Source organism: Ranitomeya imitator, chromosome 4 (assembly GCF_032444005.1).
Source record: "Ranitomeya imitator isolate aRanImi1 chromosome 4, aRanImi1.pri, whole genome shotgun sequence".
Taxonomy (NCBI): domain Eukaryota; kingdom Metazoa; phylum Chordata; class Amphibia; order Anura; family Dendrobatidae; genus Ranitomeya; species Ranitomeya imitator.
In genome coordinates, this window is record NC_091285.1 from 264,457,185 (window position 1) to 264,462,308 (window position 5,124).

Below are 5,124 nucleotides of genomic sequence, written 5' to 3' on the forward strand. Positions count from 1 at the left end.
TGTCTCCATACTTCCCCCTGTGTCTCCATACTTCCCCCTGTTTCTCCATACTTCCCCCTGTGTCTCCATACTTCCCCAGTGTCTCCATACTTCCCCGTGTCGCCATACTTCCCCCTGTGTCTCCGTTGTTCCCCCCGTGTCTCCATATTTCCCCGTGTCTCCATACTTCCCCGTGTCTCCATATTTCCCCGTGTCTCCATACTTCCCCGCGTCTCCATACTTCCCTGTGTCTCCATACTTCCCCCTGTGTCTCCATACTTCCCTCTGTGTCTCCATACTTCCCCGTGTCTCCATACTTTCCCGTGTCTCCATTCTGCCCCGTGTCTCCATACTTCCCCGTGTCTCCATATTTCCCCATATCTCCATACTTCCCCGTGTCTCCATACTTCCCCATATCTCCATTCTGCCCCCTGTGTCTCCATACTTCCCCGTGTTTCCATTCTTCATTCTCCATTCTGCCCCGTGTTTCCATACTTCCCCCGTGTTTCCATACTTCCCCCGTGTCTCCATACTTCCCCCTGTGTCTCCATACTTCCCCCTGTGTCTCCATACTTCCCCGTGTCTCCATACTTTCCCGTGTCTCCATACTTCCCCGTGTCTCCATACTTCCCCCCGTGTCTCCATACTTCCCCCCATGTTTCCATACTTCCCCCTGTCTCCATACTTCCCCCTGTGTCTCCATACTTCCCCCTGTGTCTCCATACTTCCCCCTGTGTCTCCATATTTCCCCCTGTGTCTCCATACTTTCCCGTGTCTCCATTCTGCCCCGTGTCTTCATACTTCCCCCTGTGTCTCCATATTTCCCCATATCTCCATACTTCCCCGTGTCTCCATACTTCCCCATATCTCCATTCTGCCCCCTGTGTCTCCATACTTCCCCGTGTTTCCATTCTTCATTCTCCATTCTGCCCCGTGTCTCCATACTTCCCCCGTGTTTCCATACTTCCCCTGTGTCTCCATACTTCCCCCTGTGTCTCCATACTTCCCCCCGTGTCTCCATACTTCCCCCCGTGTCTCCATACTTCCCCGTGTCTCCATACTTCCCCCTGTGTCTCCATACTTCCCCGTGTCTCCATTCTTCCTCCTGTGTCTCCATACTTCCCCCTGTGTCTCCATACTTCCCCGTGTCTCCATACTTCCCCCTGTGTCTCCATACTTCCCCCTGTGTCTCCATACTTCCCCCTGTGTCTCCATACTTCCCCCTGTGTCTCCATACTTCCCCCTGTGTCTCCATACTTCCCCCCGTGTCTCCATACTTCCCCGTGTCTCCATACTTCCCCCTGTGTCTCCATACTTCCCCGTGTCTCCATTCTTCCTCCTGTGTCTCCATACTTCCCCCTGTGTCTCCATACTTCCCCCTGTGTCTCCATACTTCCCCCTGTGTCTCCATTGTTCCCCCCGTGTCTCCCATTCTGCCCCGGGCTTGCCGCTTTCAATAAAAATAAAAAAATCTTTCCTCTTACCTGGCCGCGCTCCTGCGGCGATGCTCCCTCATGTCAGTAATGCCCTGGTGATATACTATACATTTATGTATTACGTGTCTATGCATTGTACCTGTGTGTTAAATGCAACAGGTACTGTTTATGTGAATAAAGTCTTCACTGGGGGATGGGCTCAGGGCTCTGTATCAATGACATGAGGCAGCCTGTCAGAGAATACAGCTAGTGATTAGTGCCAGTGTTCCCCAGCTCTGAGCTCTCTGGTCGGTGCTGTGTGTGGATGAGAATCCTACACCAACCAGATAGCACAAAGCTCCGGGGGTCACAGTCAGTAAATCACTGCTTCTAGTCTCTGACTGCAGCCCCTGCCTCCCCTCTTTACTCTCCTAAACAATCGGACACATTCAGACCCTTCTTTACCTCCTGTTCAGCGGGTGATTGAGGTCCTGCACAGCTTCCCTCCAGCCACGAGTGTGCAGACGCTGTCCTGCACAGGCTGGAAGTGTGTGTGCAGTGCAGGGACAAGAAGGCATCTAGCAGGTGCCAGACAGGACGAGCCGGGAGGAGGAGCAGGAGGAGGAAGACAGATGGGAGATGCTGCACCGTGCGTGCACACAGTTGTGAAAAGTAAAGAAGCCTTACTGTTAATAAGTGATGGGTGACGGTGACTGGCCCCCTTGCCTCTGGTTCTCGGTGAAAGCAAAAGGGGGCGGGGCCCGAGCAGCCAGCATTGCCGGGCCCTCCTCTTTCCTCCTGATCTCCGGGCCCCATACAACAGTAAGGGCTGTAATGCCCTGATGGCGGCCCTGGGGGTAGTATTTGATGGAGTTGATGTCACATTTGTATTATATTCCTTGCACTAATTGTTTACCAGTTACATGTTTTTGTTTACAACTGTGAGGAATGATCTTATATTCATCCCAGGGTCTTACTACTGTGTGATTTATTATCGGACCAAATAGCAGCCTTTATTTCATTAACTGGTGCCCATCTATGGTATTCACAGGGCTCTTTCAATTGGTGGCAACAGTATTGCCTGCTATTTGCACAACATTTTATTTCCTCTTGGTTTTGCTATTTGTCTGTATTAAGATATAGTACACAGTATAAACATATGTATCATTTAGACTATCCCCTATGTGCAATGCCCTCATTAGGGTTGAGCGACCTTTACTTTTATAGGATCGGGTCGGGTTTCACGAAACCCGACTTTTTCAAAAGTCGGTTCGAGTGATATCGGCCGATCCTATAAAAAAGTCGGGGTCGGGGTCGGCCGAAACCCGAAACCCAATGCAGTGCATTGGGTTTCCATGGTTCCCAGGGTCTGAAGGAGCGGAAACTCTCCTTCAGGCCCTGCAATCCATATTTTAGTGTAAAATAAAGAATTAAAATAAAAAATATCGCAATATTTACCCTCTGACGCGCCCTGGTACTAACCGGGAACCTTCCTTCCTTAGAATCAGCCTTCTAGGACCTTGCGGTGACGTCGCAGTGACGTCGCGGCTTGTGATTGGCCGAGCGGCCGCCCATGTGACCGCTCGCGCGACTAATCACAAGCCACGACGTCACCGTGACGTCACCGAAGGTCCTGGAAGGGCTGATTCTTAGGAAGGAAGGCTGCCGGAAAGAAGCAGGGCGCGTCCGAGGGTGAGTATATTCCTATTAGGTATATACTCACCCTCGGACGCGCCCTGCTTCTTTCCGGCAGCCTTCCTTCCTAAGAATCAGCCCTTCCAGGACCTTCGGTGACGTCGCGGTGATGTCGCGGCTTGTGATTGGTCGCGCGAGCGGTCACATGGGCAGCCGCGCGGCCAATCACAAGCCGCGACGTCACCGCAAGGTCCTGGAAGGCTGATTCTAAGGAAGGAAGGTTCCCGGTTAGTACCAGGGCACGTCAGAGGGTAAGTATTGCGATATTTTTTATTTTAATTCTTTATTTTACACTTAAATCTGAATTCCGATACCAATTCCCGATATCTTAAACATATCGGGAATCGGTATCGAAATTCCGATTCTAGATTCAAAAGATCGCCGACTTCATGGCCGACCCCACACAGGGGTCGGGTCGGGTTTCATGAAACCCGACCTTGCCAAAAGTCGGCGACTTTTGAATATTTTTGACCCATTTCGCTCAACCCTAGCCCTCATGTGTGGGTCTATCATATTGTTGTATGCCTTTTTATGGTGAATTTCATATCAATACTTAGCACACCTTTGACTGGGTGTGCAATACTTTTTTGCTTTTTCTTTCTCCCCCTTTCCTCCCAGTTGTTTTAAGAGTGCAGTGTGTTAGGAGTCGAGTTTCCTCTGCTGCACAGGGGGAATCTCGATCCGTCTCCGCTGCGGTCTCCCATTCTCCTCCAGCCGCAGTGGAGCCTTCTCAGCAGGGACGTCGATCCCAGCGTCTCGCTCAGTCTGACTCTGTGAGAAGAGTTACTGCTGCTTCTCCAGCTTCTGCCTGTAAAGCCTATACTGGTCAGCAGCGAGTGGACTTCTCTGGGACTAAGTCCTTGTCTGCGCACACTGAGCATGCCCAGGGCAAGATCTCCCGTTGGAGATCGAGGGTCATGTGCTCAGACTCTGCAGCGCATTCTATTGGTCCTCTTGGCAGGTCTTGGAAGGGCAAAGTTTCTGTGGCCGCTTCATGTCCTGCAACTATATAAACTGCGCATGACCGCACGGCCATGCGCTAGTGTACAATTTAATACGTGTGTTTGTTGTGAGTGCAAGTCGTTCTTTAAATACCCCTACCCTATTGTATGATTGTTCGCGTATGGAGTATGGCTGCTATCTAGCGCCCGACTTATCACTCAACGTGTCACACACGTGTCAGCGTCTACTGCTGTGACCGCCAGTGCGGTGCCACGCGCCAGTGTGCGCTTCCTGACCCACGTCTGGGTGCTTAGTGGTGCCTGCCAGCATGGCACAGTTCGCACTTCGGTGCCTTAATTATATTATTCCTTTCACACCCAGTAGCGGTGTAGTGCCAGCAAGGGTCTAATCGGACTACAATCCCTGTTGGGGTTTAGTTCGCTGACCACTTGCTCGCGCTCTATGTGCGGTACCGCGGTCCTGTGACGCAACAGGATCGCTTTCTTCACGCTGGGTGAGGTTTAACCCACGCGTGTATACTTTTGAATACCGCCATATTGTCTGTCATTTCCTAGCAGCAGGTTTCACCTGCACGGTGGACCCCGGACTGCGAACGCATCTATATCATCTCTCTTGGTGCGTTCCGCCAGTCCTAACACGGTGTAGATTTACATTTACCACTTGTGGTGGTGATATGAGGATTTGATGAGGACCAGTCCGGTGACAGTGAAGAGCAGCAGGAAAGAGGCGAGTTGGTTAATTAGGAAATAGTATTTTTTGAATATTTAAACTTTCTGATGGCCATAAAAAAGAAGAATGGAAGACATCATGTTGCTCAATGGAAGTGAATAGCCAAAAAATACTCATTTTGCCAAATATGGATTTTTTTAACCCCTTATGCCCCAAGGGTGGTTTGCACGTTAATGACAGGTCCAATTTTTGCAATTCTGACCACTGTCATTTTATGAGGTTATAACTCTGGAACGCCTCAACGGATCCTGGTGATTCTGACACTGTTTTCTCGAGACATATTGTACTTCATGATGGTGGTAAAATTTCTTTGATATTACCTGCATTTATTTGTAAAAAAAAT